Source organism: Martes martes (genome assembly GCF_963455335.1).
Source record: "Martes martes genome assembly, chromosome: 2".
In the NCBI taxonomy this organism is placed as follows: Eukaryota; Metazoa; Chordata; class Mammalia; order Carnivora; family Mustelidae; genus Martes; species Martes martes.
The window spans coordinates 122,814,848-122,842,687 of record NC_137889.1 but is presented as its reverse complement, the minus strand read 5'-3'; the positions used below and the strand labels follow the sequence as shown (position 1 = coordinate 122,842,687).

Below are 27,840 nucleotides of genomic sequence, written 5' to 3'. Positions count from 1 at the left end.
TTCCCAAAATGTATTACTGGTATATTTAGAAGTTTAAAAGTAGCCATTACATTAAATCACACCACGGCATATATCACATATATAAACCTACATGTGTTATTTGCCTGTTTAAGTCTCTGTAAATCTCTCTAGGTGAGACCTTTAACCTGGAATGCAAAGACTTCAGTGCATTAGGTCCAATATTCTATCTCAGACTATGGAAGCACAGGGCCATTTGTGGAAGGGTATGAAAACCATTCACAAACTAATTTAAACCTCTTTTAAACTTTCAACTCACTTCATCTCTTGTGATATTGGTGTAATTCAATCCATAACATATGTGTTAATATAGTATATATAAAAGAATACTGGGTATTATATTACTTTCCCTAAGTATATCTCTTTCAAGCTACAAATGTTAGCCATTATCTTTAATATACTGTAAAATTCTGAACAAATTTCAACAAAAAATTCCTTTTTTTTTCTTTTCTTCCCTAGACTTGGGAACTCTTATTTCTCTGTTTTCATTATACTCTTCTAATCCTCTCTGGATAATTTATGTCCTCTTTGCTGCATCACTCTCAATTGTAGCAACCCAAAACTATATACAATATTCCCAGCACATTGATTATTTCCTATATGATCTTCTTCCTGAAATTGGTTGGAGTTTTGGAAAACAACTATAATTTTCCAAGAACTATCTATATAGAATTCCCAGATATTCTATATTCTTTAGCATCATAAAATGTCTGCAATTTTGTCTCAGATGTGATCATTTTAATACAAGCCATCCTCAATTTTATAATAAACTTTGCACACTATCTTAGGGAAAAAAAAATGCCTTGTTTCAGTAAAATGTAACATTATCAAATCATTTTTGCAGATATTATCCATAGTGCCAACACTATATGGCTCCAAGTTTAAATATTTGCTTGAATTATATATATGTTCTTCAGGATTATTACTTTATGTATTCATACAGTAAAAAAAAAAAAAAAAAAAAAAAAAAAGCCCCTCCAGTGTGCAATCTAGGTTAAGAATATAGTTTTCACATTAATTAATTTTCTCCCACTCTAATCCTGTGGTGTTTATTCACTTCCTCAATCAATGATTATTGATAACACTTTAGCTGTCAGGCATTTGCCTCACTGCAGGGGATACAATGATGAGCATAAAAATGGGGACAGAAAAGATCCCTCACCTTTCCAAAGGGTACCTCCAGACAGAGAGCTCCATTCTATTATAGGTGTGGGTACTTTGACATTGTGTTGTGATGTTCTCTGACCTTTGAAGTTTTGTTTTTTTTTTTAAATTGGGCCATCTTATAATATCAAAGGAAATGTCCAATTTATGTGATAAACAATTATTTCCTTAAGCGTATTGCTTACAGTATAGACACTACTATATTAGATGTGCTGATCTATTCATAAATTAAGATGCACAGTAACTAACTAAGGTATGTGTTAACATAATTATTTTAGGATCAAAAAACCGAGAGTCAGAAATTTTTAAATAATTTCCACAATGTCATACAGCTAGTTCAGGGGCTAAGTGATGTGAATTTTGAGACTTGAGCCCCCTGACTCCAAAATTTATTATCTTTCTATCTCTTTTAATACTGTATTTAACTATTTTCAACTCTGAAAGTCCCAAGTAGTAGATGCAAAGGTTATCAGGCATCACTATGATTATTATGATAAAATTGCTAACTCTTAGCAACTGGTATACACAATTTTAAATGTCTAAGTGAGGATGCCTGGCGGGCTCAGTTGGTTAAGTGTTTGCCTCAGGTCATGAACCAGGAGTCCCAGGATCAAGTCTAACATCAGGCTCCCTGCTCAGTGGAGAGTCTCCTTCTCCCTCTGACCATCCCCCCTCCCATGCTCTCTCTCTTTCACATAAATAAATAAAATCTTTGAAAATAAATAAATAAAATATAAATAAATAAATAAATAAATAAAACAGTTAAGCGAATTGCTTATATATCCAAATGCAAAAGTCAATTCATTTTCAGTCATGTATCCCTCAGGTTCAATGAATATAAATAAAGTCTTGGCTCTCTTCAAAACATTAGGAAATATGTATGAAAATAATCTGAACATTTTAGGTAAGATATATTAATTTTTAAAATAAATTTGATTATTATTTTAATTTAGCAAACAATGGATCAAACCACGATGGCAATATAACAAAATGAGAATTCTTACAAATTGTAATTTAGTAGTAGTTATTTATGATCTAGTAATGTTACAGATTTTATATATAAAACCTTCAAATCCCTATATATCAAATAGCAGTTTCGGTTAAATGTCAGCAGTTATCTCTTTAAGTCAACAAACTGAAGAGTTACTGGTAACAGAAGTAGTCATAGAAAACTATTTTTCCACTGGAAGTATAACTGACGTTTACTTGTACTTTTAAAATATTTGTAAATGTTACTGTACTGTATTTGCTTATCTTTCTTCTTTTATTTTTATTTTATAATTTTTATTTAGCACCATTAGTGGGCTGGTCTTTCTACCTATATGTTTTTATCTCTACATATAAAGTAAGTCAAATGATTGAAATATATATACAGAGAGATAATATATATTATATATTATGTGCATTATGTATGTATATGATATAAACCTGTATTGTATATATAGTTGGTAATATATATTTATGATTGATGTTTGTTAATTAAAGCTTTAGAAACCAAAATAAACATTTTTATCAGTTATTCTCCCAAAATACCAATTCAAAGAAAGCCTTTGTTCTTTATTAGTCTTCAGAAGACTGCTTCATTACAAATAAATATTCATTTTCAACACTGCACAATATACTTTATTTTTCACTAAAAATTCAAAAAATCTCTATATTTACTGTTAGCCACTGGTTTCTCCATTAATTTGTCATAACTTATTGATGTTCTTACTTGTTAAACACAAGCATGTATTAATCCCTAGCGAATAAATGTATATCTCTGGTATTAGATTCTATGTACATAATAACATTTCTATTGTTTCCATAAAATTAATTCATAGAAAATACCCATGGATTAATTATTTTGATATAAAAGAAAAAATTCATTGAGGCAATAATTAAATGTTAAGCTATATTTCCTATATAATTGAATATATAACCACAAATATCCAAATTTATTTATATCAAGATTTAGAAATATAAAAAATATTTAAAAAATGCAAGACTACTTGGTTTGGAAAAATGAATCTCTTAGTATATTTACATAGTTTTTGACTAGCCCTGAGCCTACATCTCAGGCTCGTGCTTTTTTTTATGGCATTTGCAATTAATAGCCCCCCACCTTATTTCCTTCAAGAGTGTATGTAAGTGCTTCCACTCTTGAAAGTCACTGAATTGCGACTTAAACATTTTTCTTAGCACAGTGTAGACCTTATTTAGAGAAAGGGTAACACTTTCATGAAGCACTACTGAGGAGAAAAGTCAGCTTCAAGACACAAGGACTACTGTTTCCTTTCACAGTGTTGTTTTAAATCTTCCCTTGTTTTTTCTCAACAAACCATGGCACAATGCTCCTGCATGTTCCCCTCCCAAACTGGGGCTGTCAATACCAGGTTGTTCGGCCCCTGAATATGCGAGCAGGCTAGAGTCTGTCTTCCCATGAAAATCAAGTCAATGACCTGCCTCCTTGGCTTCTTGTGAACTAAAAGACAACCATAATTTTTCATCCTTTCCATTCTCACGTGTTGTAAATGTTCACTCAAGTCCACAATCCAATACAAAAATGCATTAATTCCTCCAAAGTGAGTTCACCGTGCATGATTTAATTATAGCCGATTGGACATACTTTTCCTTTACTTTTCTGAAAAAAATACCTCAAGGATCTATCTCTAAGAAAATTTTGATTCAATAGCTTTGCATTGCCCTTACCTAATCATGTGGAAGAAAACAAGGTTTTGTGCTATTGATTTATCAAAAAAAAAAAAAAAAAGAGTATAGCCATAAAAGTTTTACCCATACATTTTTTCTCCTCAAAGACTCAAGTTTAGCCAAGTGACAACTTTTCTATTTCCCATCACTTACTGTACCCCAACTTAAAACGCAAAACTGAAGGACCACTGCTACTGCTTTTATTCTAATCCTTCCCATTTTGCAGTCGGTGTTGAAGTCAGATACACAAAATTACACACAGTTTTCCAAGATTTGCATTTAAAAGATTGTACACCAGCTTCAATACAGGTTGCTTTTTGGTGACCATAGAAACATCAGAAAAGTTGGAAAATTCAGTCCACTGAACTTCAAATGACTTTATTAAAGTGTCACTAATCAGAGTTAAAAGACACAAAGTTTTAGTGTTAGGCCTAACAAAGTGAATAACTCTCAAAGTCTAATGACCTACTAAGAGCATTACTTAAAACTGAAAAAAAGTCTAGTTGAAAGCAAATTAAATAAGGAAACTTTCATTGCTTTCTCCAAAAGATTGATCTCATATAGATAAGGCAGCTCAGCTTAACTGTGATACTGAGTATTGTGCTCTCTGTCTGGGAAGCTGGGAAAATCTGCCTATTAACATTTAAAGGACTATATGTATATGTATAAATTATAAACTATAAAATATAAATAAGATACATATGTAAACTACAACCCTTGGAAACTCTGAGTGTACTCGAATCTAATTATAAACCAATAAGAAAGTCCAATATGCAAATGCAAATCAAAGTTCATTAATAATGCATGCCAGACAATATTTAGGAGAAAGGAAAATCATTAAGTGCTACTAAAAAAATCTACACACTAGCTATAGGCTTGAAAGATGAGATTTTTCTATATTATGCTTTCTTCTAATAGAAAAAGTGAAGGAAAACAACACATAATTTATGTATCATTTTTTGTGGTATCAAAGGCAACCTCTAAGATTAGCTATATTTAAATGGTTATAATAACAACATGAACAAAAATCCCAGAAAAATATTAGAGGAATATAACTTACTAAAAGGAAAATAACATTTATTATTATTATCCCTTTTTTCCCCCAATGGTTCTTAAAAGGTCCTTAGAAATTCTCTTTGGCCTTAAGCACAAGGTTAATAGCAGAAGAAACCTGAATTTTACTGATATCACTTCAAACTTAGAATCTCCAAGTCCAAAACACAGAGAAGGCAAAGTCAGCAACCTCACTGCCCAATTTTCTTCTTTTACAGAGTTTTTATTTTCCACTGCTTATTCCAATGTAAAAATACATTGTGTAAGCAGGATAATGACCTGCTCCATTCACTATTCCTCCAGGAGACACCTGGACATTCACCTAGTTCACTAATTTCACAAAATTTTTGATCACCTATAATGTGTACAAGAAAGTGTCAGCAATTCTAGGACTGTGATTAGAGAATGATCTTTGTTTCTATTAGAAATTGAAATACAACCAAATTACAAATGTACCTCCTACAGTTAGAAGAGAAAATAATCTGAAGGCAATAGCTACAATAGCACCAAAAAAGCTAAACCCAGTTATTCATAAAGTTCACTTCAATGAATTCATTTCTTCAAATTTATTGATCATTGCCCTGTACCAGGCACCACTGTAGACACTAAAGATGTTTTATTCAAAGTCCACACTTAATGTCTCTTGGATATGCTCTGGTAAAATTTACAGCATTGTTCAACATTTATCAGGAACTTTTTTTTTTTTTTTTACTGGATTATAACTGACATACAATGTTATATTAGTTTCAGGTGTACAACATATTGATTCAACAATTCTATACTTTACTCGGTGCTCACCACAATAAGCCTATCACCATCTGTCACCTATGTTATTACAATATTATTGCTTATACTCTTAATACTGTAGTTTTCACCTTTGTGACTACTTTATAATTGGAAGTTCATCCCTCTTAATCCCCTTCACCTATTTCACCCATATCCCCACTTCAGCAACCACCAGTTTATTTTCTGTATTTAAAAGTCTGTTTTTTTGTTTGTTTGTTTGGGTTGGTTTTTTTTTTTTTTTTTTTTTGGATTCCACATATAATAAATGAAAAGATAAACTCATGTGTTTGGAGTTAATACTGTTAAAATGTCCATATTACCCAAAGCAAACTATAGATTTAATGCAACCCCTATCAAAATACCAATAGTATTTTTCACAGAACTAGAGCAAATAATCCTAAAATTTGTGTAGAACTACAAAAGATCTTGAATAGTCAAAGAAATCTTGAAAAAGAACAAAGCTGGAGGCATGACAACCCCAGATTTCAAAATATACTACAAAGCTATACTAATCAAAATAGTATGGTACTGTCATAAAAATAAACACAATCAATGGAACAAGATTGAGAACCCAAAAATAAACTTGCTCATATATGGTCACTTAATCTGTGACAGAAGAAGCAAGGACATTTAATGGGGAAAAGACAGTCTTTTCAATAAATGGTGTTAGGAAAACTGGACAGCTAATTACAAAAGAATAATTACTTTTTTACCCCATACACAAAAATAAGTACAAAAAGAATTAAAGACCTGAATATGAGACATAAGGAACTTTTTTTCATTGCAGTAATTGAGCTGTGAGAGATCCCTGGGAACTTAAAAAATGTATAACATGTCAAGAAAATCTCTCTGTCCTAATGCACTTCTCCTGCTTACTTCCTGCAACTCCCATCAAAACCCGAATCTCTATCTGTTCATCTATTACAACAGAACATGGTTCTGTAACCAGCTCGCAACTGTACTTGATCCCCATTTTATACAGTTCTGGGTTGGATTTGCCTTTGGAAAATGCCTGGTGTTTTCTCCCTCCCCACTTGCATTTAGCAATTCCTGTAAGTCCAAGGTCAAACCTCTCTTCTGAAAGTCCTTCCAAATTAACATACCTAATAATGTGGTCAACTAATTTACTCTGTCTGCTCTCACGAAGTTGTTGCTACATTCCTTTTTTTTCTATATTGTGGCTTCTCAAATTTTTTATCAGAGAAGGGCCAATATTTATTTTTTTATTTAATTTTCTAAGCAGTGAAGTTCACATACTAGGTAGTTGGTATGCAAACTCAAATTTTAAAAAATATCTTAAAAAATCTGAGATAAAATCATTAAGAACTACTAGTAATACTATATTAAGAGATATAATTAAAGTTTCATCTTCTAACTAAATGGAATTCTAAATTAGATAAAAGTTCCTGATTGACTATGGGGATCCATTAGAACAGTCAGCCGATGACTCACAGTGGAAAAGTGGGAGGGGTCTGGTCCTAAGGCTGTAAATTCCAGCCCCAGCCCTGGGAAACTGAAAAGCAAAAGCTGCCTGAACAGAAGCTGCTTCATTCATCATTGTTTTTAAACCAGGGAAGATACAGAACAACATACCTAGAGTAATACTGACTTGTTTCTGAAAATATTTGTACTGACCAAAGGAGAGTAAGCTATCAATATGCAGAAGAGGACTTGCAGATTTTAAAAGACATACCGTAGCTTTTATGGGAAAATATACAGTCCTAAATACAAGAACCACAGGTGTTTTTCAAAGTACTCACTGGATAGAATTTAAAACTGCAAAATGATTGATTTCTTAAAAAACTTATGTAGCTTCTACATGAAATTATGTAAAAATGCTGCAGAACATTTACTATCTAATAACTAAAGCACTCATACAATTAATTTTAGTCAGTAGAGTTCATTATAACCCAAAGTACAGTTTCAAAATTATATAGCATTGATTCTTTTGCTTTAGATATTTACTCAGAAGAGTTGTACATAGGTGAAACATTCTCTCTTTAAAAACTCTTGATTTAATTTAATAACCAAGAAATAAAAAGAGCATTGAAATGAATGAACAAAGTTTTACACAGTGGCATTTCAGATTTCATTTTAGTATTCTTAGGTATGGAGTAATACAACATTTTGTCTTGCTCTTCAACCAACTGTTTTTATTATAAAGAATAAAATTATATGGGTATGATGACATCTACAAAAAATTTAAGTGCTAGTCATGATCACATTAAATTGTAACAAATACATTGTTTAAGGAATTTTTTAATATTTAAGGGTATATTCATAGTAAATAAGAAAATAAAGAAAAAAGTCTTTTAAAAAACATCTTTTTAATTCAGAAGCCTAAATTAAAATAAAATACAATGGCAAACACATGCTTATTTGGCTTAGAATATGAACTATGCACAAAGAACTCATCAATATTTTTTAGGTTAGTGGATATATATGTATATACATTATAATAGCATAGTTATTAAACTGTGTATATATGAAACAGTTCTGAAAAAGTTTGACTAACAAGTCTTGGCCATTGATCTTGCTCTCTGTAGTAGGAGCCGAAATAAATTTCTTAAGAAAAGAAGTATTTTGCAAGTGTACTGAGATGATTTATAATACAGATTGAAATGTATTGCCTAATATAGAAAGTAAAAATCCAAAGAAGATAATATGGCCATCATTCAGTAATAATAATCTAATGGATACAGAAATAGCAGTCTGAAATAGAAAGGAGCCTTAAAAAGTGAGAACACAAAAATCTGAATTTCTTAATATGAAAAAGAAAAAAAAAAAACTAGGAGAAACCTTTTGTACACTGAATAAAAAGTCATATGCTAACCAAAATACTTTTTTAGATATATATAACATACCTCAGGCTCTCAAATTAAAAATACTATTTTTAGTTTGTTTTTTAATTTAGATATATTTACATTAGAATCCAAAGCACACTGTAAAACTAAATAAAATATCATATAATACTTTAATAAATTGCCTGAATATTATTTGATTATAAATCTACTCTTAGAATGTATTTACTTTAGGTAAGAACCAGTAAAATATTTTAATTATTTACTTTAAAAATAATTTAGTTATTAAATTTTCTACAAAGTTAATGTGTTCCTCATGCAAACATATAGTGAAAGAGATAATCAGCAATTCTCACATAGAGAATTTTAAAATGATAAATCAAGAAACTATAAAATCTCAAGTCACTACAATTATAATTATTGGTAAACTTAATGAATCCCTTTCACAGGATAAACTACTTATTAACAATTTTAGACACCATAAGACACACTTTATGCACACATAATTAGGCATTTCTTTTTATATTTTTATTTCAGAATGTATAAATGTCAGTCAATGAAACAGAGTTCTGATCAGTCAATAAAGAGCTAATTGTTTAAATTTATTCATGTTCAAGTGAGTTTTCAGGGTTTTTCTGGTGATCCTAAGATTTATTTTCCTGTTTTGGTTGATATAACCCTTTTCACCAACCCTGCATATATGTAATTATATAAAATCTTTTAATTTAGTTGACTATGAAGATTTGTGTGTGTCCTGGACAAGAAATAACCAAAATCAATGTCTCTGGTAACCATTCCACGTGAACATTATATATTAAAACAGACCACTGAAGAGGGGACTCAAGATTCTTAAGTGTAAATAATACATGCATAACTTCATTTACAGAATCTAAATAAAAATTAAAAATAATATAAAAACTTGAATACCAAGAACTAGTATAACAACAATTTCAATTTCATAATCAATAACATTAAAGCTATCTTCTAATACTTGAATTACAAGATTTTGATTTGAACTTAAATAAATTTTACTCTCAAAAATATCTTCCTATAAACTACTTCATACTGGTAAGATACGCTTGATGTTCAAGCTATCAACATCAATCACCATGCTGAAAATTAAGATGTTTATAGATCACAGGGTAGAATGATTTTAAAGTACTCTCTAATGTGCTTCATATAAATCACTCATGTGTAATATTAAGACAGTCATCTATTTACTTATTCATACATTCACTCATTATTCAACCATCATTCAATAATGTCAAGATCATTTTTTTTTTATTTTGGGAAAAATATATTTTGTTATCATGTGATGAATTTTTCAAACAAAATACTTTGGAATATTTCCTGTCATCTTTGTTCACAGAACCTCAAAGATGTCATTTTGCTTAACTGTACATATTCGTTTTATAAAATGAAAGAATGAAAGGACATTTAGGAAATCATTAATCTTTTGTATATGAGGGAAAGCCACACATAGTCTCAATAAATCAATGTCTTTTGAAGACACAAAAGATTTCTGGTTTAATTCAAAATCCTTTCTTTAAAATGCCAAATGTCTCTATATTATGCAGAAGTGTTCCAGATGGCTGGGCACATGTTTCAATTAAGTGAAATTACATTTTTTTTTCAAGTGTTCTCTTACTCTGTTACATATAGAATGTTACATGTATAGCTACTGATTGTATCTTGATTGCTGGAGGTAAAAATACTCTTATTCATAAACATAAACGCTTTTAGATAAGGGAGAATATACATAAAATTAAAATGCATTACACAGTATAAAAGTCAGAATGTAAAAAAGATAATGAGAGCATGATGGATTTAATTGAGTACATGATGCATCCTAAATTTCTTTAATAGTTCTATCAATGATTAATCAATTTTCTCATAAGTAAATTTTTTATACTCCCATGATTTCACTTTTCAGAAAACTTCAGAAATAAGGAACACTTTGAGACTCTACACTAATAGTAGTAGAACAATTATTGAAGTATAATATGAAAACAAAGAAGTCATCCTCAAAGTAGTAAAGCTCATAATAATATCGTTTACTTTTAAAGTCTAAATCTCTAATATTACCATAAATTCCTATATATCTACCACCTCAGGCCACCTGATGTACTTTTAAATACACTTCATACATTCTGTTCTCAACAAAAGATCTTTATTTCAGTTCCCTTTAAATATACTGTCCTAGGAATGGCCCTATGGACACATGAATATTACATAGTTCTTCCATATTGTTGTTCTCCTTGTGTATCTTTGTGAAATATTGTTTTCCTAAGAAGTTTTAACCACTTAAAATTTGACATATTCTAACAAAAATCTATTGTTCTCAACTTCTTTCTAAATGTATAACAAATTTAAAGGTAGATAGATAGATAGATAAAAGCTATATTGTTAAAAGTAATTTCTGAGAAGACAGTAAGGGGATACTGAAAGTCATGTAGCTATTTATAACACATTTACACGAGCTTAATTAATCAATAAATAGAAGAGTGTACATTTTTATTTCAATTTACATTATATTATTTCACTAGTTGTTATACATACTTGCTATATCTTGTCAACTATTGTCATATTGTCATACTATTTTTCAGTAGATATCAAATTAGAAAATGTTATCTATACACTAATGCTCCTGTGTTGATCCTACAATAATACTACCACTGCTGGTTCAGAGAAGAGTTTTCCAAATTTGCGAAAGTGTGATTAATTGCTTGTGTGAAACCTAACCTAGTAAAGAATAATGGCGTCTTACAATGAGTTCTGTGACCATTTGCATCAGAATCACTTGCAGAACTGAGGAAAAAAAAAAAAAAAAAAGACAGGTTCCAAGAATCTTTCTTGAATCTTCTGAAAAATAATCTGCATTTCAAATAATTATCCATATAAGGGATTCTTATGTGCATTAAGTTTTGAGAACTAATCAAACTAAAAGACATCACCATATGGAAATTAAAATATTTTTAAAAGTTTAAATTTTGCTTCAGTTGAGTATTTCCAAATAGGAACAATAAAGGGTCTCAAAAAACATGATGAAGGAAATAATATTTTTATATATTCCTGTATCCAGTGATACCAGCGATATTTAAAAAAATATTTTCCAGATTTATTTGCTTAAAATCCTGCATCTACATTTTTAAAATCAATGACTCCAAAAAGACTTAAAGTGATACCTTAAAAAACATCCATGCTATTATACACACACACACATAGATAGATAGATAGATAGATATTTAAGTTCCCAAACTTTTTTTAAGTTCCCAAACTGATATCTCAGTCAGCAACTTCAGTTGAATTGCATATTGGCAGGGATGAGTTTTGGAGTTAATGCCTGGGTTCCAATCTCTGCTCTCTTTCTAATTGTATGGCTCAAAGTGAGTAAATTTGTCCTTCCTAAGTCTGAGTTTTCTCATCTGTAAATTGATAGTAACAGCATCTATTTCACAGAATTATTTTGAGGTTTGAATTAAAAAGCATGAATTGCCATCTGTTCTTAATAAATAATTCACAATGTTTTAAGAGGTAGTTGCTATTATTGTTCAATAATTATTAGTTAATAAACATGTTGTTATTGTTTAATAACCATTACCAGAGATGGAAATAATGTGGAAGACAGATGATTAAATATAATTCCTGAGAAAATATGTCATCAAATATAAACATGTGCAGAGGCATCTTAGAGCAAAGGTAGCTCTTAAGGTCAGAGATGGTAGCAGCACAGAACGGACCTTTGTCCAAACTGTGAGGAAGGGGATGCACATTAGGACTGAGAAATAGCCAGAGACCAGGAACACTACAGGATCTCTGGGATGAGCCCAATGGTGGGCTTACGTTAACTCAAACTCCATTTAGTTAAGTAGTGTTATATTAAATATTTTTTTAAATGAGAAAATAACAAAGGTAGGTATTGTTTCACAGATGTTTTCTCAGAGCATGGAGCATGAAAATAATTTTACTTCAAATAGCTTAAAATATGCAGACAACCCCTTATGAAGTACACAAATTGAATGGTAAAGTAGGATAAATAATCTCAATTGCATGGAGCAAGTTACTACAATTAACAGTAAGACTTTTTTTCATCATAGCAGTTTTCTACATTTTCTTTATGTGATGTTTGTCTACCTATTACATTGTTGTCTCTTAAAAACACGCATCTGGAAAATGCAAATTTGAATCTCCTGTACTGAACAGGATGTCTGGCATATTGAACACTGGAATGAAAGTTAAGAATAACAAGGCAATACAAAAGCAAATAAATTGTTTACAATGAAAAATAAGAACAAGGTCCTAATCAAGAAACAGACTCTTAAATACAGAGAACAGACTGATGGTTACCACAAAGAAGGGGGGCAGGGGAATGGTGAAATAGGGACTAGGGATTAAGGAGGGCACTTGTGATGAGCACCAGGTGACATACAGAAGTGTTGAATCACTATATTGTACAACTGAAGCAAATGTTACGCTGTATGTCAAGTAAGTGGAATTTAAATAAAAACTTAAAAAAAACATAAGAGCAAGGTCCTAATTTAGAGGTCCTTGGTTAGTGCCTAAGTGACAATGTGCAGAAAAAGATTTAGCAAGGTGGACATATATATCAGGACAAATGGCCAGGAAAAAGATTCATATCTCTTCTGTTTCTATGCCCATATTCCATCTTAGAAGAAAACTAGAAATCCTAAGTAGGTTGAATTCTCTATTGGGAAAAACTGTAAGAAAGCTCTCAAACTTGTTCTCATTTAAAGGAAGGAATGAAAAGACGAGGTTCCATTCATGCAGTCCTCAATGTTAGATTGATATCTTGGTTACTCAAAGACAAAATTACCATCTGTGGAGATGAAAAAGGTGACCTAATACATATTTGGGGGGAATATGCTGTGTACATTTATTTATTTTATTTCTCAAAGCAGCTCTGTGAAATAGGTATGAAAGCATCAGTGTCCTCTTTTGTGAAATCTATTTTGCAGAGCTGCTTGGAAAAGCTCCAAATATTGAGAAAATGACTTTAATATTTGATACTTTAATCAGAACATAGTGTATAAGTTGGATAATGCTTATCTGGCTTTGTATTATATTTAAAATTTTAAAAGAATGCTGCAATTTACCTAAATCATGGGCAAACTTGATATTTTGAAAACTATATGACTCCCCTGTCTTACTTAATAATCTTTCTTTCCTTAGTTATGTCTTTCAGCTCAGTAGCCACTGCCACTTAAAAATTATTTTTCAACCTGTTATATTATCATGAAGAAAATTACCACAGAGGTAATTTTTAATAGGCTTCTTTATTAATTTTCCTAAAACTAGGAAATAGAACTTAGAAGTTCAGTTTTGTTTCCTTTCTGTTTGGTAGCATTAGAAATGTCATCCTAATTCCTGAATAAACAGTAGCTATTTACATACTAGTAGCTGTTTATCTTTTTTTTTTTTTCCCTTAATCATTGCCTTCTGGACCACACAAGGAGTAACTGAATGTAGCATCAATAAAAGTAAACCAAACAGTCTTTCAGGAAAATCTGCACTGTTATGTGTACAGGACATTTTTGTCACAACCCTTAATAAGGTAAGTGGTTAGAATTCCCTGCCTTTAACAGATGAAGGCACTGTGGCTCAGAGAAGTTTAGCCTCTGCCTCAAGGTCACACAGAACTAAGGGATAAAACCAAGATTTGAACATAGTTATTCTGACTCCCAAATTTATGTTTATTTTAGTGTTTAACCATGCATGCATAACTGCACTCAATTATTAAGAACAACATAAAACTCCTACAGAAAGTGAAATACACATCAAGTCCCTTAATCAAAGTTTGAAAAGAAAATAGAAAAATTGAAGTTATGAAAGTGAAATTTAAGTGTAGTTTTACTTCTTCAAATGTTTACCCTGTGCATTATAACTTATACTATTGACTAATACAAGTATTTATTTAGGCCGTTGTTTCCAAATAGTATTTGAGGTAGAAGGTAGAGACAAGCTAAGAAGTAAAATGTACAGAGTGATTTATTTAATTTCAGACATGTGTAACAAAAACTTCCCTCCAGAAGAATCTCCTGGAAATACTGCCCCATCTTCCACTCTCTAGTATCTACTACAACCTTTTGTTTGTTTGTTTGTTTGTTTTCTTTTTTAACAAAAGTGGATTCTCTGAATGTATTTTCCCTTGGTTGCTGAGCAACAAAATATTCTTCATCTCAGTATAAATGCACTGACACAAAGAAACATGCTGAGAAGAAGATACAATACTAGACACCTCTATCAGCCACAGCCATCTGTGTTCAGCTTGACCCAAATTTTTGGCAAGCTTGTGTTGTCTCTCCCATCCCAAATCGTCTTGTCCTATAAAGAAAAATTTTACTCCCACTTCCTTCATTTTCTACAAAGTCAGAGGTCAAGTGGTGTACTAAATCTGCCAGGCTCTGGTCTTCAACTACTAAGGACTCATTATTTACTTGTAACCAATTACAACCTCAACGGATAAACAAATAACTTTCCCTATTTTATTATCCAAAGTAATAAAATATTCAGTTGGCATTGCAATCTGAGCAGTCCTGTCCCGCTTAGTTGTACATATGAATTAGTATTTTAATCTTCTTAGTGGAGAATTTAATGTACTATCTTAGAAGATAGAGGATGAATTAACTTTCTATAGCAAGTAAAGGACATGTGGCTATTGCTGAGGGAAAATGCTACAATAAAGCAATACAGTCAATTCAAGTAACATTTTGTAACTCTGAATCTGTTTCTAAGAAACAGACACAATCCAAGAAACAGATTGCTAGATCTGTGCCCAGTGTTTTAAATGATTGCCTTAAATTAACCAATTTTGCCTTTACAAATACCAGTCTCCTCATAAATTAAGTTAAAATTGTACTGAAAACCCTTGTAAGTCAGGTTTTCCCTGTGATGTGCTACAGATATGTTAATGTGAAAACCCCAACAGGAATGTTCTTTGTATGGCTATAAAATATTAACTCACCACATGAAATAAAGCCAAACATAAGTGCTTTACCAGTGGGGACTCTCTTCTGATACATAAGTAAATAATTTGTCAGAATCACACTTTTATTATAATTTGCCATAAACCCACAGTAATAGATATCACAATAAAAAGATGTTGAAAATTTGTCATTGTATTAGTGAGGGTACTATTTTAAAAAAATCATCTCTTAAAAAAGATTTATTTTTGAGCATATGTGAGACAAATTCCTCTTAGGATCCTAGTTTTAGAAAAATATATATACACATACATAAATAAGAGATTCATTAAATTATTTTTTCTTTTATTGCAAACTGCTTCAAATCTATTGTAGAGTAAAAGGGAGGTATACATAAATATAAACTGTAATTATTTTGACCATAGAGTTATATGCAATAGAATACTGCACCAACAAAGAGGGAAGCCCATTGTCTCTGGGCATGTGCTTATTTTGAAATTTTCAGTAAGTAGCAAAATATTTTTTCTTTTCAGGGAAATGTTTTAACTCTGAATTACAAACTCTCACTTAGGAAATTACCAGAATTTATGTCTCATAAAAATCAAAATAGTTTTGAATAAAAGATAGTTTAACCTTCATTTGATGACGATAATTTGACTTCAGTTAAGAGGACTGCATTAGGTAGTTGATTAAAATAATTATTTTCAAAATAGATTCACAAATAAACACACAATTTCATGGTACTTGATGTTTCACTACTATTACTGAAAAATGGAGAGACGAACATTCTCCATCTAAATCAAAGATAAGCCTTCAAAAATGAAATGGATAATGAACAATCTAATATTTTAATGTTTCTTAAGCAACTAAGCTTCTCAACAAAGTTTCTGGATTCATAAATTACTTCACTTAAGGGAATATAACTATTATTGAATTATGTCAACAACAAGATGGTGGATGGGTAAATAACATTAATTTAACCACAGACTGGACAATGTGGCTTAATGTCAAGCATGTTTGACCAAAGTTAGAAAAACCCAGATGTAATCTAGATTTGTGACCATACACAAATCATGAAATTCTCTGTGCCTTTTCCTTAATGGCGAGAACGTCTGAATTACCTCCTTACAGACTTGTTAGGGAAATCAAGAAAAAAGAAGGGGAGCACCCCAAAACACTTTAGAAATGAAAGTATTTTTTCTTAATGTTAATAGTCAGTGAATATCTGTACTTTGGAGAAAAGAGGAGGAAATTTACAAACTTCACTGAGTACATCTTCCACCCCTCCTTGCAATAATCTGTGAAATTAGTATTGTCATTCAAATTTTACAGATGAGGAAGATGAGAGTAGCTGTGACAACATTTGAATTGAGATTCTTTCAAATCAAGAACATACATTCTGCCAACTAACCCTCAGTCAAGACGAATTATTAAGCAACATTTTCTCTGCTGTATTTTATTAATCAAATTTACTAATATTGCTGATGTCAAATGTTGATCAGGAATGGTAAATTTGAAAAAAAAAAAAAGAATAACAGTACCTAAATGTATTAATATTGAAAGTACTGATTTCTTAAAGTGTCTATGTATTCGTTTGTTTGCTCAAGAGCAACATGGTTTATGATAAGTTCAGATTTTCCCTCTGAAGCAAAATTAGATGAGTTCTAAGAAAATGAGAAGACATGGTAATAGTGTAGCTACATTGTGATATATATTCAAAAATGTTCTACTTCACTGACAGATCTATAAAATAAGCATTAGTGATCTCACCATACCTCAGACACTAATGATTTCTGAATATTGGGTTACAAGGCTCTTAGCCAGTCAGCTCCTACAGCCACTGTCATTTTATCCAGAAAAATCAGTCCTTGCCAATCAGCTAGCTTCACTAATTTCAGAAGAAGCTCCATAGTTAGCCTTGAGATATGAGAAATGACTCCTTTACTTCAGCATGCATCTCTGACTGAGTTCCTAGCCATCAAGCAGTTTATTTGCAATGTGTTCAACAGTAATTCCTTAGTTTATCAAATATTTACTGAATGTCTGAATTGAGCCAGTCCTACTGTAGGTACTGGGAATACAGCAGTAATAAACAGATGAAAACCTTTCCCCTCATGGAATATATATTTTAGAGAGAAGACATATCGTAAACAAAATAAAGAAGTAACATATGTGTTATGTTGGGTGATGACAGAGTCTAAGTAGAAACAAAAAGAAGGAAAGAGAAAAAGGAAGGTTAAGGGAAGGAGAACTCAGCAAGGTGACTTCAAGAAAAGATGGGAGGGAAGCAGGAAGCAAGCACTCCAGGCAGAGGGCACAGCTAGCACAAAGGCTCAGAGCCAGGACCACCTGAGGCTGGGACCTGGGGCCCTCACTGTGGTTGCTGAGCAAGTGAAGTAAGGAGAGAGGGGAGGGGGAAAAAAGTCAAAAGTAACTGACAAAAGCTGGTCACATAGGGTGATCTACTGGGAGAAAGACAGGTAAAACATAATGAAAATTATAGATCAGTAAATTATATCACACACACTTACACATGTATTGTAGATGGTAGATAGATAGATAGATACTTGAAATTAATGAGATTGATTGAGCTCCTCAACAGAATAGTGTAGATTAGAAAGGGATGAATTTCAAGAACTGATTCCAGGGGTATTCCAACATTTAGCATTTGGGAGGTAAGAAGAGGCTGGTTCAGGAGACTGCTAAATTCTATGGAAGAGGAATATGAAAAACTATAGTATAGACCTGAAGCTGTTTCAAAAAATTGAAGCAGAAGGAAAACTTCCAGACTCTTTTTATGAAGCCACCATCACCCTGATCCCCAAACCAGGCAAAGACCCTACCAAAAAGGAGAATTTCAGACCGATATCACTGACGAATATGGATGCTAAGATTCTCAACAAGATCCTAGCAAACAGGATCCAACAGCACATTAAAAAGATTATCCACCATGACCAGGTAGGATTCATCCCTGGGTTACAAGGATGGTTCAACATTCGCAAATCAATCAATGTGATAGAACAAATCAATAAGAGAAGAGAGAAGAACCACATGATCCTCTCCATTGATGCAGAAAAAGCTTTTGACAAAATCCAGCATCCGTTCCTGATTAAAACGCTTCAAAGTATAGGGATAGAGGGAACATTCCTGAACTTCATCAAATCTATCTATGAAAAACCCACAGCAAATATCATCCTCAATGGGAAAAAGCTTGCAGCCTTCCCATTGAGATCAGGAACACGACAAGGATGCCCACTCTCACCACTCTTGTTCAACATAGTATTAGAAGTCCTAGCAACAGCAATCAGACAACAAAGAGAAATAAAAGGTATCCAAATTGGCAAGGAAGAAGTCAAACTCTCTCTCTTCGCAGATGACATGATTCTTTATATGGAAAACCCAAAAGACTCCACCTCCAAACTACTAGAACTCATACAGCAATTCAGTAATGTAGCAGGATACAAAGTCAATGTCCAGAAATCAGTGGCTTTCTTATACACTAACAATGAAAATTCAGAAAGGCAAATTAGAGAATCGATTCCATTTACTATAGCACCAAAAACCATAAGATACCTCGGAATAAACCTAACCAAAGAGGTTAAAGATCTGTACTCGAGGAACTACAGAACACTCCTAAAAGAAATTGAAGAAGACACAAAAAGATGGAAGACCATTCCATGCTCTTGGATGGGAAGAATAAACATCGTTAAAATGTCTATACTGCCCAGAGCAATCAACGGATGAATGGATAAGGAAGATGTGGTCCATATACACTATGGAGTATTATGCCTCCATCAGAAAGGACGAATACCCAACTTTTGTAGCAACATGGACAGGACTGGAAGAGATTATGCTGAGTGAAATAAGTCAAACAGAGAAAGTCAAGTATCATATGGTTTCACTTATTGGTGGAGCATATCAAATAATATAGAGGACAAGGGTAGATGGAGAGGAGAAGGGAGTTGAGGGAAATTGGAAGGGGAGGTGAACCATGAGAGACTATGGACTCTGAAAAACAACCTGAGGGTTTTGAAGGGGCGGGGTGGGAGGGTGGGGGAACCAGGTGGTGGGTATTAGGGAGGGCACAGATTGCATGGAGCACTGGGTGTGGTGAAAAAACAATGAATACTGTTACGCTGAAAATAAATAAAAAATTTAAAAAAAAAAAAAAAAAAAAAAAAACTATAGTATAGAAATAGAGATCTGGCAGGATGAGATGGTGCTACAGTGATGTTAGTAAAGGAAGATTATTTCTCAATTACAGTGTGAGATACTTGAAGGAAGGAAATTATCCGAATGGGATAAAATTATCTGAATAGATATCTAGAGGAAAGAGCATTTTATACAGAAGGAAGGGCCAGGAGGAAAGGCTCCAAGGCAGGTATGTTCCTAGCAAGTCCTAGGAATAGCAAGACACCAGTATGGGTAAAGCAGACAAGCAAGGGAAGAAAATAGTAGGAAAGGATATTGGAAATCAATAAGAAAATGTCTTCAATGATCTAAGGAAAGAATGAAAGTGTCTTAGATCAAGATAGTAATGGGGGGGGGGCATCTGGGTGGCTCAGTGGGTTAAAGCCTCTGCCTTCGGCTCAGGTCATGAGCCTAGGGTCCTGGGATTGAGCCCCACATCTAGCTCTCTGCTCAGTGGGGAGACTGCTTCCCTTCCTCTCTCTCTCTGCCTGCCTCTCTGCCTACTTGTGATCTCTGTCTGTCAAATAAATAAATAAAATATTAAAAAAAAAAGATAGTAATGGTAGAAGTGGTGAGAAATGATCCAGTTTCTGGATATATTTTTAATATATCCAGGATTAGCTAATCAGATTGTGTATAGGATGGTAAGGAGTCAAAGATGATTCCAAGTTTTCTGACTTGAACAATTAAAGATTGGAACTGCCATCAATTGAGAAGGAGATGGTTAGGGGTACAACAGATCTTTGCTGGGGAAGATAATAGAAGCTCAAATTTGGAAATGTTAATTTAAAATATCTATTAAGAAACTAATTAAACACAATGAGTAAGTGATTGGTTATATAAATATGGAGTTTAGGGGAAATACATAGGGTAGAGACAAAATTTTGGAGTCATCAATGTATATGTTATTTAAAATGATAAGATTGAGATTCTCAAGAGAATTTGTGTGCATTGAAAAGAGAAGAATTTTCAAGGATTCCATGGACATTACAACATTTAGAATTTAAGGACATGGAGAGAAACTGGTAAAGGAGGCTGAGAAGGAATTGTTCCAAGAAATAGGATGAAAAATCCACAGTATGATGACTTAGAAGAAAGTATACAATGAGCACTGAGAACTGACCATTGGATGTAGAAATGTGGCTATCATGGTGGACTGGTAATAGCAACATTCACTGGACTGGCAGAAGTTAAGTCTGATGAGACAAATTTAAGAGATAATAAGAAAGAAAGCAGGTATATGCAACTTTTCCAAGAAATTTTGCTGTAAAGGGAAGAATATAAATGAGGCAGTAACTGGAAGAATGGAAATATATTCCCATCTCAAGTTTAAGAAATCAAAATGGAAATATATTCCCACCTCAACTTTAAGGACCTTACAAATTGTAGGTCCGTTCATTGAAGCCTAACCTAAATAAAGATTAATAGGGAGCTAAAATAATGCTACTACTTGATCACTACCTAAATTAAAATTTACCCAATATTTCTTAAGTCACCAGTATGAAGAAGTATCAAAATATGAAAGCAACTTTTTACCCAGCAAAAATCGCATGCCTATGAGACTGCAGAAAGTATCAACCATTCTTAAAATGTTAGTCAGTGCTGTGTGAGGATTAAAAGTACATACTGTGGGTTCAGACCGCTGGGTTCAAACCTTGCTTTCACTGTAAACCAGCTCCATAAACTTAACCTTCACTAGCCTCAGTATTGTCATTTGTTGAAAAATGAGATGTTGTTATACCTCCAAGAGTATTGTGAAGACAAGATAATACCCAGTACTTACCACTGTCTGACATAATGTAAGCACTTCCCATATATCTGTAAATGACAAAATATTTCAGAAAAATATCAAATAGTCTGAAATAAATAATCAGTAACAACACCATGGTTCCCAACTATCAGTTGTCCAGCAGGGTCTGTCAATGTCCATCAAAATTTCCTCAATGTTTCTTTTCTTTTCTTTTAATTTATTCATTTGTCAGAGAGCGAGAGAGTGAGAGAGCACAGGCAGGCAGAGTGGAAGGCAGAGGCAGAGAGAGAAGCAGGCTCCCCACTGGGCAAGGAGCCTGAGGTGGGACTGGATCCCAGGACTCTGGAATCAGGACTTGAGCCAAAGGCAGCCACTTAACCGACTGAGCCACCCAGGCGTCCCTCCTCAATGTTTCATAACGTTCCTTAAAATTTGGTTTTTACTCACTGATTGCTTCTTCAATATGGATATATGTCTGGAAATGGAAAAAGACTAGAGCTGTAGTCAATTCTTGATTACCACATATAAATCATCTGCCAATTAGATTGTTTCTTCTCCATGAATTTATTGTCTCATTTTGTCTCAGATCTTAACACCAGAGAAAATCCAACAGTCTTTGTATAATGGTTGCATATATGCTAACATATGATCTTATATATGTTAATAAATAATATATTGTGTATGTGTATGTTATAAAAAAATACTTGTCTAATAGAATTGCTTTTACTTGTCTTCATTCTTTATACGCTCTCCTTCTCCTTCTACTAAAATTGGCCACTGTTGTCACAGACTGCTTAAAGGCTGAAAACATTAGAAAATCACCACATTTTATATCTAGGTTACTTGAAAGTACTTTAAAATTCATCTTGGCGCAAATTATTTGCTGGTTATTCCTTTCCTAGTTTCACTTACAGGCTCCTAATTCTGAATACTACCTATTTTCAAGGGTATTATAAAGAGCTGAAGTTTAGATTTATTAATTCTAGGAATACAGGACACACCTTCAGGCCTGTGAAATCCTGTATAGTCACGAATTCAACAGTCCCTCACAACTAATGAGGTTCCTAGGCAGTTTTTCATTGTAATGATGACAAAGTGCAAGCTGTAAACAATATAAGGAAGAACTGATTCCACAAAATGCTAAGTACATATATACTTTTCCAAAATAATCCTGGAGTAGTTGCCTCAAAATCTATTGGAACAACAAGGTATTAAAATGATTAGTGTTTTAATAAAGGCAAGGGAAAAAAATAAAGAATAAATTAATCAGAAGATAAATTGTGTCCATGGAAATCTATTACCAAAACAGGGAGACCAAATCAAGCATCCTGAAGCCATATATAAATATGGAGCATAAGCTTAACTGGCCATCAATACTGCTGTTTGTAATACACATTTGTACATGTCCTGAAAATGGAATCATAATATTTTGTTTAATAAATTTGGAAACATATCAATAAGACAAAATAAAATCAGAAAATAATCACAGGTTGCTTTTTAAAAAGAACACTCTAGAGATCAAAAGAAGAAAAAGCAATAAAATCTTTTCCTCCTTTAACAGAACCTTCATTTGCCATCCACTCCAACTTTATCATATTCCCTAGGAGAGTAAGTTTTATCATCTGTGAATCTAAAAATGGATTCTCCACCTTCATAAATTACAGCATCTACTTTCAAATTATATGGTACTGTGGATTAGAAGAGGGATTACCAATACCTGGGCTCTTCACTTGTCTCCAGCCCCCCTCTCTTGTATTCTGACCCTTCGTTCCTGCTCTAGAAACACTTCCACATGTCCCAATTGGGGACAGCTACCACCACTAACTGACCCATAAAAATGTACAGCATCTGCTGACGCCAAGAATTGAGGCAAGCAAAAGCCATTTCCCTTAGTTCAGACTAAGGGAATTGTAATTCAAAGATTTTTAACAATAAATAAGGGCTTGAAAACAGGATTATTAAAAGCATACATACTCATATCTACAGAGTAAAGAGCCCTTCTCTTAACTGAAACCACAGATTTCCCTGGCTTTCTAGAATAGTAAGTATGAGTATAAATAGTGGACGTATGCAGACTGGGTGTGATTTTCCTTTCTATATATCTGAATTTAAGCAAATCATTTAACTTTTCTGAGGCTGTTTCCACAGCTATGAAGTGGAAATGATATTAACAGTGTTACGAGGCTCAAGGGGCAAACTCTCCAAGAACTTAGTACTTAACTCAATGACTGAACATAGCAATAGTTGATAAATATTATTGTAATTATTATTATCATTATTATTATTATTATTATTATTTACTGAGTTCTGTTGCTTATTTTTTGCCTGTGAGGGATGATACACAAGATACAGAGAGGTTTAATCTAAGGTTCACTAACTCTGATTCTAAAACCCCTAGAAGACAATCATTTCTAAACTTGGTATTCAGCACTAATCTTATAAATGTCTTCTCATTTCACTTAGAAATCTTGATGGTGTTCACTGTGAAAATTAATTTATTACCCAACTGCTAAAATTCATTTCTGTTACTGTCATAGTTTGTGCACCTAATATTATAAACACACTTCTAACAGACTATTTCTAATGGCTTTTCTTAAACTGAGATGTAAAAATCTCATTACCTAGACCAATGGTTCTCTTCAGTGCAACATGGGGCTTGAGGTATACCAGGGACCCATTAAAGAGGCCTGGGAAGTCAACACTGTATTCATAATAATGCACAACATTACTTGCCTTTTTCTCTGTATTGACATGTACACCAGAGGTGCAAAACCAATGATGGGTAAAACTGCTAGTGCCTTAGCACAAATTAAAGCAGTAGCTCTCCAGTATTCTAGCAGTAATTGTATTCTTCACTGCTAGGTACTCACAGTAAAAATAAAATGCCAGTTTCATTTAAAAACTGAAGAAAATCTTTTGAAGAAATAGCAAAATTACTAAATTTATTAAATCTAGGCACTTAAATCTGAATTTTTTAAATATTTTGTGTGGCAAACAGTAGAATGTACCTAAACCACTAATTTTTACCTAAGGACTATAGTTGCCTCAAAGGAAAGCATGCATGTGAATGAAATGCAAGCTAAACCAGCTGTTTTCCTTATGGAAGACAGTTTTTGTTTGAAAGAACAACTGACAGGGAAACTATATTTTTTTAGACTTGAGTATGTGGCAGATACTTGTTTGTTATCAAATGAACAAAGGGCACCTGACACTTGAAGGAAAACAATAATATATGTTACTGATAACGAAATTTGAGATTTTGAGTAAAAATTCAAATTTTGAAAAACTTCTAACCATTGTCATGAAGTTGAGAGTCAATATATACTTAAAGTTTTTTATAAGATTCTGAGCACTTACAACAATATTTTCCAAATGATCAATTCTTGATATTTCTAAATCATTAATAGTTAAAAAAAGATCCATTCAAAATGCAAGATAGATCAATGTATTTTTATGTAACAAAGTATAAAAAGTTCACTGATAGGATTTCAAATTCCATATTCCAAGTAAATTTTAAGAAAGTGCCACTTGTGGAGTTCTGGTGTAGTATAAAAAGAAAATCAACAACTATCTGAAAAGAATACTAAAGTATATCTCCCTTATCCAATTTCATAGATCTGAGTGAGGATAGATTCTTTTCATCTACTTTAACTGAAATAATTTATTGCAATGGAATGAATGAGAAGATTTGAGAATCCAGCTGTGTTATCTTAAGCCATCTATTAAAGGTGTTTATGAAAAGATAATGTCTCTTTTCATTACTTTTTAAGTTTGGGAAAATAAAGTTTTCTAATAAAGTAAAAATGTGTGTTTAATATGATTTTTAAACAAATTAATAAATATTTAATTTTTTTCTCAGTTTTATGATCAAAATGACAAATTTTGATAGAGAAGACACACCTAAACAAAATCTCTTTGAAGTCCTTAACAATTTCTAAGAGCATACAGGGGTATTAAGACTGACAAATCTGAGAACTGTGAGCTGGACACACATACAGTATGTCCTTCCATTTAAACCCTAAGTTCCATGTAAGACCACCCACCTAAGTTTCTCTTTCCTCTCTGAGTTTTCTGACAGTTCTCAATTCACTTGTACAACAGAGATAATTGGCATGTCTTTATGTCCTTAGTTCAATTCATGATCAAAACCAAGTTTACTAATTTCCTCTGTTCCTTCAGCTTCTCTCTGTTGAGTTATTCCTGAGACAAAAGAAAACATATTCTGGTCTTAACTCTTCTACCGTCTCATTTAACAAACATGTACTGAGCACCTGCTATACCACAGGTATATACTAGACTCTGAGATAACAAAGATCAATGAAACAAACCTCTGGCTTTGTTGAGGTACAACCAAGTCCCTAAGTTGCATGTTTCTATACAACACATATTAAAAAAGAAATGTCTTTTGAAGGACTACATCCCTATTTTTTCTTGAACCTAGAAAAAATGGTACAAACTTTATATGAGCTGTTCTTCTTTTTATCCATTTTATTTTTTGTTATTTTATTTTATTTTATTTTATTAGTGTTCCAAGATTCATTGTTTATGCACCACATCCAGTGCTCCATGCAATACATGCCTTCCTTAATACCCACCACCAGGCTCACCCAACCCCCCACCACTCCCTCCCCTCCAAAACCCTCAGTTTCTTTCTCAGAGTCCACAGTCTCTAGCTGTTCTAACATAATCAAGATTCATCCAAGCATACAAAGACACAAAACTATAATAAACCTTGTGTCTGCAACTCAGAAGCAACTCAGAAGCCATCCTTGAAGAATTCCTATTCATGCCAAAGGTTTAGATATGATAAGGAGAGTGAGTAAAGGTATACAATTGGAAAGATCTCTGGAATGAGCAAGATCAGAGCCACGGGTCTCTGCTCTCCCCACACGCGTCAGAACTTGAAAAAGAATGCAGATTAAATCATTTCTCTTTTACCCACTGACCCTCTGCTTGCCCATGGAATGATCAGCTACGACTCTAGCCAGAAACCTGAGTAAGCAACCCAGAGCCCTATCAGTGCACATGAATAACCAAAAACAAACAAACAAAAAAAGTATTGGAACAAAGTTCTTGAAAACAAACAACTGAAAAATCACCTCTGACAACCAGAGGTAACATAACTTATTTTTGCACAATCACAGTAAATTAATTGTTTGAGCAGAAGGAAAAAAGAACTTTATTGTATATACTTGAAAGATACAACCAATAATAATATGAAATTCTAGCTCCCAACCACTGCTTTCAATATTCTTTGGAGAAACACATTTGCTTTTAATTATAGGAGTGGTTGGAGCTTGGAAACTCAAACTTGGTTTACAATTTCAGCACTTTAGTTCACAGAAAATACCCTGGCAGTTTTTTGGTTTTTTGGTTTTTTTTTTTTTTTCTTAACCAAAAATCACCATAATGAATTATCCCCAGATTTTTAGATAAATAGGGTGTAGTAAATATGAACAATTTTTTATATTGATGTTATTTGATATTTAAAAAGTAACAGGAATACTATCCCCATGACCAGCAAAATGAGTTACAATTATTACTTTTTGATCCTCATGCCTATTGCAGAGCCAGCACTATTTAATAAATTTAAACCAAGCCAATCTTTGCATATTTAATGATTAAATAGCAAGACAGAATAAATCTAATGATACCAATTGGCATGTATTCTCATTCTCCATGTTGTTCTAATAAAATATAATGCACTGAACCAAGCAACAACCAATAACATAATTTGTTTCACTGTTTAGCAAATTCATCTAAAGTCTAGAGAGACTTAGTTGCCTATCTTTAATAAATATTTCAGTTTTCTAACTAATTAAATCTCTTTATCTAGTAAATAATCCCAGAAAAGGAAGGTAGAAATAGGGGGTCAGTTAACATGAGGGACAACCAGATATCAATATAAAAATGAATGTAAATCATGGCTTAAGTTAAACCAAATAGCTCAACATGTAAGACCTGTGTTAAGATCTTTAAAAATCTAATTAGGAAAAGAGGACATTTGGGTTACAAGTCCCTTCAGGGCTATGTATATAAGATAAAAATGAATTCCAGTTAGCATTATATCGCTAAGAATTATATCTCTATTAAGAATTATATCTCTAATTATATCTCTAATATCCTCTAGGCCATGAATATGCTGCTCTATCTGAAGAATAGATACAGCTAGCTATTATGAAAAAAAAAAATCACAAGGGATTCAAAAGGGTAATAATAATAATAAGTGAATATTTTAAATGAAGAAAACTGCTTACCCTTCACCGCCCCCCCACCCCAAATAAAGAAAGCAAGAATACAAATACGTAAGCCTCCATCTCACTAGTATATTGTGTCTGGGTTACTGCCAAGTATCCCAAATGACATTTGATATTTTGTGTTTTTGGCTGAGTGACACTAGAATGTCTTTGAGGGGAGGAGGAGGGAGAAAGGAACTCAGAAAACA

The 27,840-nt window shown here is 32.7% G+C and overlaps 1 protein-coding gene across 2 annotated transcripts in view; it reads right to left on the bottom strand.

Moving 5' to 3' along the window:
* The window catches only part of FAT4 (FAT atypical cadherin 4), a gene marked incomplete at its 5' end in the record, with an annotated part of 180,880 nt that overhangs the window by 146,952 nt on the left and 6,088 nt on the right, over positions 1–27,840 (bottom strand). The gene's annotated exons all lie outside the window — the stretch shown is intronic.